The 13,427-nt window shown below is 50.6% G+C and overlaps 1 protein-coding gene across 1 annotated transcript in view; it reads left to right on the top strand.

Moving 5' to 3' along the window:
- MAF (MAF bZIP transcription factor) overlaps window positions 1–13,427 on the top strand; it is a 356,505-nt gene that overhangs the window by 166,428 nt on the left and 176,650 nt on the right. The gene's annotated exons all lie outside the window — the stretch shown is intronic.

Raw genomic sequence — 13,427 nt, 5'->3', positions numbered from 1 at the left:
TGCTCAAAGGGGGCAGGGGAGGCTTCACCCATGGTGGGTGCTGCGTGTCGGCAGAAAGCTCAGATGTTTGTGGGGGGCGACATTCCTAGGGCTGTAATAGGACGCGCTAAAGGATTCAAGGGTGTGGCCCCCAGCGGGCAGAGGGAAGCTAACATTTGTTGGAGGGTCTGTGTGTTTAGATGCGGAAACCGAGGTTCAAGCATGTCGAGCTCAAAGGCACGCAGCTAGACAGGGGAAAGTCCAGGAGTCAAATCCAGGACTGACTGACTCCCCAGCCCATGCTCTTTCCAATATGTCCCAGGAAGAGAAGAGGGGACGGATGCCTTGAGAGGGAGAGCAGAGTTTATCAGTGGCCTGGAGGCGGCAGGGGGCTTAGGACACAAGCTGCTTCGCAGCTGCAGGAGGGGAGGTGATGCAGGATTTGAATGCCGACCATACTGAGATGGGCGAGGCTCAACCACAAGCTCAACCTTTCCTATTGAAGGGGACTTCTTCCCAGACACACAGCTCTGTTCCTGAACAGCACAGAAGTTTCTTAATAACTAGATCCTAAACGACCCAGTAAGTTGCCTGCCTTCCTTCCTTCCCCCCTCCCTCCCTCCCTCGCTCCCTCCCTTTCTTCCTTCTCCAAGAACGTGTTGTTTCTGCCTTGTGCCACACTGTACCAAGTGCTGATGATACAAAAGAACACACAACGGGCGACGTTCCTGCCCACGTGGAGCTCACCGTGGCTGGGAGCTCAGCCATTTTTGGGGTCCAAGTTAGAGCCACTCACCAAGATTTCTGCTTCTCCCCTCCTCCTGGGCACATGGCCCCTTGCGGGTAGGCACGGACACGTGACTTGCTTTGTCCAATGAACTGTGAAGGGAAATGAGCATGGCACTTCCGGGTGGAAACATTGAAGACCAGGTGTGGAATTCCTGGAGCTTTCTCTTCCCTTGCCTCAGTGATTGGGGACACCCTGTTGTTACGGAGGACGGTTGTCCACTCGTCCCACAGTGACATTATGTGTGTGCTCATGTTTGTTGTTTGAGGTGGCTGAGATTTGGAAGTTATTTGTTATGGCCGCCTAATTAGTCTCTCTTGATTAATACAACTGCATTTTGATCTTGGCTTTCCATCTTATCCTTCTTATGGCTTCCTTTTTAGCCATACCTTCCCCTGGAGAGTTTGGCTTTTCCACTAGACTTTGAACTCCTTGAGGACAGGGTCCCTGTGTTATTTACCTCTGTATCCCTGGTTCAGGGTCAAGCAAATGTTTGCTGAGTGAGTGAGAGAATGAGTGAGTGCCAACATCTGATTTGTCAAAGGCCATGCTAAATAACCCACAGCACTGACCTCAGAGGCACAGAAAGGGTGGGCTTGTGAGCTCACACGGAGGAGGGGGTTTGTCCAGCTGGTAAATGGTAGGGTCAGGATTTGAACTTGGGTGTGTCTGACCCCAAGGCCCACCCTCTTTCCATTTCAACTCCCACTGATGTCCCCTTGATTGGGCTTCCATTTGCTGAGCCTTCTTCTCCAGTGGGTGATGTTTCCTTCACCCCTACCACCTCCCTTCCGCTGGGGTGCTTGCGATTGCCCCTCAGGAAAGTTTCTGACCTTACTAAGAAGGAGAAGAACTGATATTTGTTGAGCATTTACTAGATTCCAGGCACCTGACCCCAAAGCGGGCACTCCCTATGTGAGAAATACATACATAATTGATATATGTTATTATATTTAATTCTCATCGTAAAATGAGAAGCAGGTCCCATCCTTACCCCTGGGTTAAAGAGAGGAAGATATGGCTCAGAGGGGTAAAGTAACTGGATCCAAGTCCGGAACTCGTAAGTAGCAGAGCTGAGACTTGAACCCAAGTCCAACTCCAGAATGGAGGATACTGACAACTTTTTCATGTTGCATCTTATTGGAGCGAGCTTGTGTGTGTGTGCATGAGTGTGTGTGTATGTTGTGTGTTTTGTGTATGTGTCGGAGAGAGAGAGAGAACAACTTTGGGGGGGGGTGCTGGTGATGATATAGAAATATCTTTTCTCTACTTGCTGTTTATCCAAGTTTGTCACTTGTGTTTTGACAGGAAGCTGTAAGGACTTCCTGCTTTAACTCTCACAGATGCTGGCCCTGATAACTCCGTATTTACATACCTCCTGGGCAAGGCGAGGTCCATGAGCTGCTGACTCTTGTGGGATTTCAGGACAAGGACTGATGGATCACCTCCTCCCCTATTATCTCTCATACAGCCTCCCAGCCTCACTGGGCGTGGATGGGGGAGGGGGGAGTCTTTCCTTTGTCCTTTAATGTGGCCTTTAAGCCCTGTAGGAACCCTGGACTAAGCACTTTCCTGTGTGTGACCTCATTTGATCCGAACAACTGCCCGGCCCTATAGGGACTGTTATTTTTCGTGTGCTCAAGAGCAGAGTGGGAACACAGGGTAGGGTGCTGTGGCCAAGAGGGTCCAGGCTAAGAATGCTGTTCAGTATCCTGCAATGCACAGGGCAGCCCCACAGTAAAGAATCACCCAGCCCAAATGTCAGTAGTACCAGGTTGAGGGACTTGTCTTAGAAACCTCATGGAACATTCAAGCCATAGGGCTGGGATCGAACCCACCTCTGCCAATACCCATCGTGTACTCCTCGCTATGGAGAAAAGATGGATCAAGGCCTGTGAGGTCAGGAGGTCCTTCTCCAGCATCTCCACGTGGTTGACCCCTACCTGTTCACCCCTGGTGCCACCTTGATCACCTCCCCCGGCGGTGTCAGCTGACCCCCTCCCTGACAACTTGCGTATCTCACCTTCGTGAGCTTGTGTTCTGTGCAGCAGCATCCCTGCAGGCTCATCTCTGTTCCGCTGTGTTTTCAAGGTTGATTTTGAAATTACCCCAAGATCGCAGACCTCTGAGTGTCATCTGAGGCCGGACTGATACATTTCACTCATTCAGGGAACACCCACGCTATGCTCGGCCTGTGCCAGGTGCCAGATATGCACAGGGGAAAAGAAGTGAATCATTATAATAGTCATGGTCTCAGCAGCAGTCCCTGAACTTCTCATACCATCCAGGCGTCATCTCAAGCGTGAGTTTTATTGAAGGGTACCCGGGAAACGCAGAAGGGGGTGCCCTGGTGTGGCTGGGTGGTTGAGGAAGGCGACCCAGAGGGATGGGGGCCTGAGTGGAGACTTGGAAGAGGAGATGTGTGTGGGGGTGACAGGCAGAAAGATGAGCGTGAGGAAAAGCCTGGGGGAACCAAACGCAAGGTGGGTCTAGAAAGTTCCAGAAAGAAATTCAGTAAATAAAGACAGCATTTGGGGTTTGATCAGATGTCTGCATCCCACAAGTAAATCATGTAACTCAGCTCAGTTTGTAGGTAGTCTCCATCACTCAGGGCCAAAGCGTCTCCAGGTCGACTTAGGTAGAAAGAGAGCCGGTCAGACTCCTATGGAGTTCTCAGCTTCCTCTGCCCCAGCAAGGATTTCCAGGGTTTTCCCCAGTGCACACTGTCAGGCCGACTTTGGAGGCCTCTTTGAATGACACTGAGGTTGGTTATCAAAAATAAAAGGCACAGGGTATGGATACTGAGCGGACAACTCAGGTGTCAATAACCCAAGAATTACAGGTATTTACACTGATCTCCAGGTCCAAGTCACCGGGGGTGTGATACATCAGACCAAATTAATTAACCAGTGGAGGTTATTTACTGAGTTCCTACTCTGCTCTTGAGCCCACGGGGGACAAAGAATAATGATAATGGTGAGGTCCCAGCCACCAGGACTTGAGGTCTTGTGGGACACTTGCAAGACCAAGTCAAGAATGTAGCAGAAAATCACCCAGCAGTGACTGTGGAGTGGAAACCACAACTGGAAAAGGGAAGGGTTGGTGTAGAGAGGCGAGATCAAGGGAGGCTTCTGGAGAAGGCAGGATTCAGGCAGAGCCTCGAAGGATGGGAAAGATGGGGCCAGCAAGCTCATGAGGGCGTTTCATTCGGCAGCAGGTGTAGATCCCTAAGACCGATACCTACAGAAAAGTCAAAGGATTCTAAATCCAGGTCAGGTCCAAACTCCCTAGGACATCACATAAGGTCCCTCATTGTCTGCTCCCATCCTCCCTGTAAAGAATCAGCTCTGGCCTCCTGTAAGTTATCCCCAGTCTAGAGTCACATCATGGTTTCGAGCTTTCGTCTATGCTCTCTGCCTTGTTCGAATGTTCCTCCTTTTCTCTGCAAGAAGAACGACTCCATCCTTATAGGAGCAGTTTAATTGCAGCCTTCCTACATTCTCCGTGCTCTTTCCTCTCTGCCCTCATCCGTGTCACAGCACCTCCATGTTACTGGTTGCCATGACTCCCTCCCTCAGTAGAATGCAAGCAGCTTCTTGAGCTCAGGAACTTGGCTATGTGTACGTTTCCTTCCACATCCATACCGAGCACAGGGTATGACTCATACTCAAGGTGCGTGAATTACTTGTTGAGTCTGTAGGTGACTTAAAGTAGGAACTGAACACCTGCTGCAGTGAGTTGACTTACGGGGGCTTGGGGTGGCTTTAGAGTCACTGTGTCCAGTTTGGTGATCACTGGCCACATGTGGTTTTTAAATTATAAAGAAATAAAATTTTAAATGTGCTTCCTCAGTCACACTAGCCACATTTCAAGTGCTCAAGAGCCAGCCGGGGCGTTGGAGAGCTCAGATACAGAGCTTTGCCGTCACCGCAGAAAGTTCCATCTGACAGTGCGCTGGTCTTGCCTTTACAGAGTAGAGAATGGCCTCTTATGCCCATTTCCCTGTCCTGTTTATACCCTCTTCTCTCTCCCCAGGGTTTGCTGCAGCCGGTCCTTTGGGCGATTGACTATCGATATTTGTATATACGATGCCCAGAGCTGCAGAGGCATTTGGGGAGGTGGGGTGTGCTCAGGGCTATTACTGTTCTTTGTCACCAAATCACTCCTCGTGGGTGGGCTTCAGGCCTGCAGAAAGAGCCCAGCGGCTGTGGCCTCAAGACACAGGTACCTGTCAGGGGAAACTCGAGGGCCAAACTACGGAGCAAGCTGAACGCGGCTCCTGTGGACAGCGCAACGTTCAGAACCACCTGGCAGGCTGGAAGCACACGTCTCTCAGCTTTTAATTGAAAATGTTCTGAGTGGGCAGAATCAGGACAGGGCTAGTTGAGAATCTTCTCGTATGTGTTTCTTGGGGGGAAAAAAAACCCTGCCTTAACCTTTTTTCATATGACCATTTGGTTTGTCATTTCGGTTAAGGGTTAAGAGCATTTCTTTTTCTTTTTCTTTTTTTTTAACATCTTTATTGGAGTATAATTGCTTTACAATGGTGTGTTAGTTTCTGCTTTATAACAAAGTGAATCAGTTATACATATACATATGTTCCCATATCTCTTCCCTCTTGCATCTCCCTCCCTCCCACCCTCCCTATCCCACCCCTCTAGGTGGTCACAAAGCACAGAGCTGATCTCCCTGTGCTATGCGGCTGCTTCCCACTAGCTATCTATTTTACGTTTGGTAGTGTATATATGTCCATGCCACTCTCTCACTTTGTCACAGCTTACCCTTCCTCCTCCCCACATCCTCAAGTCCATTCTCTAGTAGGTCTGTGTCTTTATTCTAAGGGCATTTCTTGACCCTCAAGATCTGTGGATTTCAAATATTCTTTCTTTCTTTTTGAAGTGGGCCCCTGGAATACAAACCCAATTTATAAAGCACATAAAAAGGGTCGCTGCCCAGGTTGGAGGAGGGGAGGGGAACCCAAGCCCCACTTATGTGGCCTTTCCTCCAGTGCCATCAAATGGCACAACTGCAGGCAGTGCTCTCCACATGGTGGTCTAGGCGGTGACCCCAGTGGCCCCAGCCTTACGGTGGGGGGAGGCAAGCACAGTGTGAAAATTCTGGTCTATCTGCAAATCCTAATTTTAAAAAAATCATAAAATATGCACACTACTACAATCCTAATAAAAATATGCATATTTCTACAACTCATTCTCATTTGTAAAGGGCTTTTTAATAGGAAAGCTCATCTGATCTTCTCAACGAAGGCTGGATTAAAGGCTTTGGGGTCAGGGACTCTTCTTCTTCTCTGGACCCCTAACTCCTAGTTTAGTTTCTGGCACATAGTAGGCATTTAATGTGTTATTTCAGGAAGGAGGAAGAAGAGAGGGAGAAGGAGTCAGGGAAGGAGGGGGACAGGGGAAATAAGGAGGGAGGAAGTGAAAAAAGAGAAGAAGAAAAGAAGGAAGGAAGGAAGCAAGAAGGGAGGGAGGGAGGGAAGGACGGAGCTTATGATGTGTCATTGTAAGTTTCAGTTTACTGATCAAGAAACCAACCGAGATGCAGCGATTTTAAGTGACCTATTAAAAGTCAACAAGATAATAGAGTAGCCTCGATGAAAACTCAGCACTTCTGTTCCTGAAGCCCATGCTTTTCACCATTACTCCACCCACCCTCCCCTGTAATTTTTTTTAGATAAAAAGGCTATTATATGTGTACTTAATTACCCCTTCTTTTACAAGCTCCAGCTTTTTAATGTGTAAAACTGTAGGAAAAAATCTATCTCCCTCTGAGAAGGAATTTCTCTCCTAGGATCCTTCCTCTTTCCCTGAAATAACCAACCCCTCCCCTTGTCTGTCAGCAGCAAATTGGAAGCCAGCATCAAGGGTGAAAATTAAAAGTGCATCAACCAGCGTAAGAATAACTGAGGCATTCATGAAACCAAGCCCCCAAGCACCAGTCTTCGAGGGGCGGCTGGACTGGATCGGTGTTTAAATTCATGTTGTGTCAGGACAAAGGGGGTTGTTCTGGTGCTGGTTCCATTTTCATAATGAAGCCGTATATCCGGAATCGGAAAAAATAAAATAAAAAAATCTTTGACACGGGGGAACAAATGAGTGATAGGACGTGAGTCTGCGATTACCGGTGGGACTTCCTAAAGCAAGCTGAGCTGTCGATGATGGGTCGTGCCGCGGCCATGACGTTAGGAACGGTTAAACCCCAGCTAAATCCCAATCGCAGGAACACGACTACGTGACTTCACCCCTGTCCAGTGCGCACGCGCGCGCGCACGTGCACGGAGGGAGAGAGAAACTTTCAAAAGGCTTGTAACAGAACAAAGCACAGTTTTTACTATCACACAGTCTTTACGGGTCGCCATCCTTGAGGTGACGTTATATCCTTTATGGTCACATTTTGGTAGTTTCCTTAAATTATTGAAGGCATTTCGTGGGGCCTGCGCTCTTGGAATGGAGCTGGGAAAGAGGCCCCCCGTCCCCCGTCTGGAGGTGGGTTAATGATGGCACGCCTCGTGCCACGCGTCCAGGACACAGAGGTTAATAAAACCCGTAGCTCTTCTTCATGGGTACCAGGGGATGGTTAATGTTCAAGCCTGTGCAGGACCTCGGCTTAATGTTCCACATGAAGGGTGGTGCTGCCAGACGGCACCCTCCCTGGTGCCATATTAGTACATGCTGGAAGCGGGCTGAGCACGTCTGGAAACCTTAGGTGCTCTCTCTGAGCTGGGTGTGATGAACAGGCAGCCTGCTCTGTTTGCCGGGGGCTCTGGACAGAGAGTTGGGAGAGCCTGCACCTGGCCCCTACCAGCCACGGGGTGTCCAGATCTGATGTCTCTCTGTCCTCCCACATCCAGCGAAGGGCATGAGCTGCCTTCTGCATTCCTGGGGTCTGTGCAGAAAGAGGACTGGGGGACTGTAAGGGAATACCTCAGTTCTGTGGTTACCAATACAAGCCTCTCGGGGGTCATGGGAAGCTTGCATCAGATCTGTGTCACCCTTACCCCTGTACGCCTTGGGCAAGTTGCCTGACCCCTCTGTCTTGGTTTGGCTCCTGCCAGAAACAAACCCTGAGACAAGGATTTGAAGGCAAGTAGTTTATTTGGGAGGTGATCCCTGGAAGCAACAGGGAAGGGAAGCGTGTCATGAATAGCACATCATCAAGCAAGGTCTGGGAGGCAGCGTAGCATACGTACCTCAGAGCCTTCCCAGCTGAGTGGCAAGGGAGCTGGGGCATTTATACACCACTTTCTGCCGGTCATTGGCTGAAGGCGGCCCCAGCGGCCCCTGGCCTGCCATGCCGGTACGCAAAGCGGGCTCCTACAATCAGGGCAAGCCTCAGGCACAGAGATGCAGCTGGTGGCTGGAAGTGCGGATGGCATGCACTGAAATGGTAAGGCCCCGGGCGGAGATGAGAGGGAAAGACTCTCGTCCCTCCTCTCCAAAATGAGGCCAGCACCTCCTACCTACTAGCATTGTCATGAAGATTAAATGAGATAATGCAAGAGCCCAATAACTGTTAGTTGTGATTTACTGTGAACCTGAAGGGCAGGTACATTTATTGCCATTAAGGCCATAAACTAGACCTGGGTGAATTGCCCACAGTTGAAGGCTTCCTTCAGGACTTAGCTCTTTTGGTACTTTGGAAAATAAACTTGACTGTGTGTTTGGTATCAAAGGGAGTGGATGGGATAAACCAGGTAGTTCGAAGATGTGCTTTTCCTTCCTGAGACCAGGAAGCGAGGGAAGGAGTAACTTCCGTGTTTACATGGAGAAGGAAAGGGACCGTGTCGCCCCAGGTGGGGTAAGCGATTTCATCCATTCCTAAGAGTCGGCCATGCAGCACCCCAAGTTGCTGTCCATACGTCCTTTGTTTCCTAGAACATTTGCAACGTTGCTTCTGCAGTGCGGTGGGTCAGCGGGGTTTCTTCATCAGAGGGTGAAGCAATGTCCCTGCGTATGTGCCCAGAGCCTCTTGCTTAGGCATCACTGGGAAGTGGGGAGACATGCCTGAGTGTTCTTATCTCAGAATGGCCCCTCCATGCCTCAGTCTTTGCCCCCTCCCGTGGGGTCCCAGGATACATTCCTTGGAGGGACAATCAGTTCTTAGCGTGGACTCCCCGCCTTGACACGGATGGGGCCACCTCCACACAGCTGTGTTGGGGACCTTTGTGTCCACAGGGTCACCCTCTCTCAGAAGGGACTCCACAGCAGGTGTTCACGACTCCGCATCTAACCTTCCATTGCCCAGCGGTGCTGTCGCCCCTGTGAGGTGTGTTTATATAGTCACGGATGAACCGACGGTGTCTGCAGTCTGTAGATGCTACTCCCTAAGTCCATGTTGGCTGAGTGAATGAATGAAGCAATGAATGTGGAGATGCACAGGGAGGCGGGTGGGGGGCATTTCTCATGGGAAAAATAGGTTTGGGGATTTGCAGCTTCCTTTACTGCTTCCCTCCACGGTTGTGCTAACCACCAGGAAGCCAGGCTGACACTTCCTTGTAAATCGGAGGCTTCCCTTTTCGGTTTCGCAAATTCGTTTCTTGCCTTGCCGTCATCCACTGGGGAGATGTCCCCAGTCTGACTCACAGTTAAGCACAAATAGTACTCAGGCTGCTAAAAAAAAAAAAAAAAAAGAAGAAGAAGGAAAGAAAAAGAAAAAAAAAAGAGATTGCAGCGCTTCTGATTGCAATGTACATCATTAATTGACTCCGCGGGGTTGGGGGGATCTGCTGGAGGCACCGGGCACAAATTGGTCCCTTCTCCCTGCGACCTTCTGCCGGCTCTTAAAGGAAAGGGGAAGCTTCTCTTTTAAAACAATCCAGACACTACAGTGCTTTTCAAGAGCCCTCACGAATCAGACATCTTCACGATGGGGTTTAACAAATAATGGAAACAGATCCAGGTGGAAAGTGCTTCAAAACAATCTCAAGTGTTTCTAGAAGTACACGGGGATGTGTGGTCCGCGCTGCATGGATGGGACTGAGTTTGTTTTCACGATTCTTCCACCTCCATTTGGCCCCAGCTCATGAGTTTTTTAGGTGAGAAGCATCAGGGAATGAAAACTCGTCCTCTCCAGGAATCCAAGCCACAACGAGAGACATCCTGGGAAGTCTGTCTGACCCACCAGGGTCCTGAACCTCTGATTTCTATGGTGACATTTGGTCTCTGACTCACCCTCTTGTTATTTTGTTCAGAAATATATATACCAAGTGCTTATTCTGTGTTAGGGCCTATTTTCTGTGATGTCCCCCCACCCCCAGAGATTTCTTGTTTCATAAAGATCACGTAAAAGATCTCAATGGGGTACGACTCTGGTGAGACTCTAGAGGCCGGTGAGCACGTTGTCCAGCCTGATGGGTGAGCAAGGCTCCCTGAGGAGCAGGAATCTGGGTTAAAGCCTAGAACAGCATTCAGGGAGGCGGAGCTGGGGGCAAGCACGGCCAGGAAGGGTGTTCTTGGCAAGGAGCACGTACAGAGGTCGGGAGGTGAGAGAGTCTGGCTCGAGACCAGGACCATCCCGATTCCCTGGACAGCAGAGCAATCCTGAGGCTGAGCCCTTTAAGTCCGATGTCATCCGGGGACTCAGAGCTTCCTTACTTCTCAGCCCACTCATCCCGAGTGAGCGCTGGTGATTCCCACCCACACATTCGCTTAGAAACACTGAGGCCCTACTGACTCCGGGGCCTCTCTTAGGTACGGATGATTGGGAACTGAATGAGACTGGGTCCCCGTTTTCAGTGGGGAGCACGGCTGTGTTAGGAAACCCCGATTTTGGAACAAACATGTTAGAATGTGCTGGCTCTTCTCCCCCACTCTGGACAACACCTCTGGAGGCATTCACTACAATTATGCCCATTTTACAGAGGAGGAAACTGAGTACAGGTCAGGTCACCTGCCACATCAAAGGCTCGGACCTGTTGGAGCCAGGATTTCACCCGGGTCTGCCCACGGCCTTTCTGTCCTGGAACGGGATCACAGGGCTGGTAACAAAGGCAGCAGGCTGCAGGCCTCCAGACATCCCTGACTCAGACCCATTCCTGGCCCCCAGGCTCATCCTGAGGAGGTGGGTTAAGACGCACATCTCAGAGCTCCTCCCAGGCCTGGACAGTCTCGAGTGTGGGCCCCCAGGGAAGGTGGAGGAAGAGGGGCCACCATCTTGCCTCAGCTCCAATGAGCCCCCTCCCTCTTGGTTTATGAACCTGCCCTGCCGGGCAGCTGGGCCTCTGGCCTTTATCCGACCCCATCCCCGGCACCTCCAACCGTTCCCCTCGTGCCCCGCTGGCCGACCTTGGCCTGTCTGTGGCCTCAGCCCGGGCGCCAGGCCTGCTCCTGGAACCCGGCCAAGCCCTACCCCACACGCAGCCTCTCCTCCAGTCAGGCACTCCAGCTCTAGGGCGGGCCGAGAGCTCACAGGCCAGCCTTATGCCAGGGTCCCTGGTGATGCGCCCTGTGCCCAGCGTGGCCTGCAGGTGTGAGGGGCCCACTTGGAGGTACCTGCCTAAGTTTGAAAGGGGGAAGAGTTGGTCTGAACCTTCTGAGAAAGGATCTCTTCTTCTCCAGCTTTCCCAGGTCAGCTGGCTGCTGATTCCCCACTCCCAAACCCCCCTCCCCAAACACACACACACACACCTTGGGCTTAAGCCCTGGAGAACAGCTGCTTTTCACCACTTGTTTCTGTCCTCCAGGTACTGTGTCACGCTACCCTCATCGTCCCATTTAATCCTCACTATTTTCCCAAAAGGTCTCATGAAGCGAAGACCCCCACATCCCCATTTTATAAACACATAAACTGAAGCTCAGACAAATTAAAGCAGTTTTGCTCCAAGTCTCACATAGCCAGTAAGTGAGAGAGTCTGGATTAAATCCAGGTTTTTCTGACTCCACAGCCCATGCTTCTAGACACTAACTAGCTTTGTGACTTTGTGATAGCTCCTGGCCTCAGTTTCCTCATCTGTAAAATGGGTATAACAGTAACGCCCAACTGGTGAGGCTTTTGTGGAGGTTGAATGAACTTAATGATGGGTGTGTGGAGCATGCTTAGACTAGCCAGCTCCTGGCCCGGGAAAGTCGCTAATAAGTGGTGGGCAACATTGGTGTGTGTGCCATTGTCATTGGCCCCGGATAAGCCCATCCTGCTTGGGGGCACCCGTGTCAGCTTCCCAGCTGGTGCCTCAGCATCTTTTGTCCCAGCCTCTGTCCTGTCTTTCTTACCTTATAGCCACTGATTGCTTTGTTTCCCTTCTGTTCTGATTCCACATCCTGAATGCTACAAGCCCCAAAGATTTCTGGGCTGATCTTTATTATTTCTGTGAGGGTACTTGCCAGGATGCCAGAGTGGCAACTTGGCATCATTCTTCCCCCAAAGCTCATCCATACATTTTCCCCAACTAATTTGACGTCTTGCACCAGACTGGTTTGTTTTGCAGCAAGGTTGACCCTTCAATGTGAGGAGCTCTCACGACTTAAAGTAAAATAGATGAAGCGCTTTGTCAATAGAAACTGGATTGAAATGCCAATCCTACCACTTAGAAGCTGTGTGACTCTGAGCAACTTACTTAACACCTCTGAACTGCATTTCCTTTTTGAATTGGGACCGAAGGATGAAATGTGTAGAATGGTCTTCACAGGGTTTTGGAGAGAGTTCAATGAGAGACTGGCAAGCAGGGCCCAGCATAGTAGGTGCTCAATAAAATGCTAAGCCAGAATCCAGTTGAGACAGAGTTCAACAGTACAGTTAGTTTGGGTAGCAAGAAAGGAAAGAAAGAAATGCACTTGGCTTGGATAAACCCACTGGGGAAGATGGGGCAATGGACTCGGAGCTGAGGACCCAGCGCCACACTGTGTCCCAAGCAAGGCAGGTCCTTGGGAGACTGAAGAGGGCAAGGTCCAAGGCTCCTTTGGAGCCGACCTCTCAGCTTCCTGGTGAAATCTGCAGCTTTCCTTGAAGGCAGGGCCGAGTCTCCTTATCGGTGGGTTCAGAGTCCATGGCACCAGGGCCGGAAGCCTGCGTGCAGGAGGCTGCAAGTGTTTATCAGGCCCCTCCCTGCGACCGGCGGGTCAGATGCCCAGACTTTGGACGTGGTTGGACTTGAACGTAGCTGCTCTTCCTTCCCCCTTGGGGATCTCCAGCGCATTTCCCAACATTCATTCCCAATTCAAAAAAAGGGTTGAAAGTTGACTGCTGGGGTTTCACAAACATGTTGGCCAAGGATGAGATTCTGCTTGGGTGTCAGGACTCCTGGCTCTTACTTCCGGCTGTTGAAAGTTGACTGCTGGGGTTTCACAAACATGTTGGCCAAGGATGAGATTCTGCTTGGGTGTCAGGACTCCTGGCTCTTACTTCCGGCCATTGAAAGTTGACTGCTGGGGTTTCACAAACATGTTGGCCAAGGATGAGATTCTGCTTGGGTGTCAGGACTCCTGGCTCCTACTTCCGGCCGTGGGGTCCCCGTCACATCCCATTGCAGGGGCGATAATGTTGGACCTACTCACTTTGCAGCGTGGTCCTGGATAAGATCCACGTTGACGGATGCTTTAACACAGGTCCCCTCTTTTTCATCTCTAGAGGAAGCCCGCGAGGGGGTGTTAGTCTATCCATTTTAGAGTTAAGGAAACTGAGGAACAAATGACATGCTCCCTGGGAAAGA

The sequence above is a fragment of the Balaenoptera physalus genome (assembly GCF_965194825.1).
Source record: "Balaenoptera physalus genome assembly, chromosome: 19".
NCBI classification, from domain to species: domain Eukaryota; kingdom Metazoa; phylum Chordata; class Mammalia; order Artiodactyla; family Balaenopteridae; genus Balaenoptera; species Balaenoptera physalus.
The sequence above is the reverse complement of the archived record's forward strand: the minus strand, read 5'-3'. Positions and strand labels throughout refer to the sequence as shown.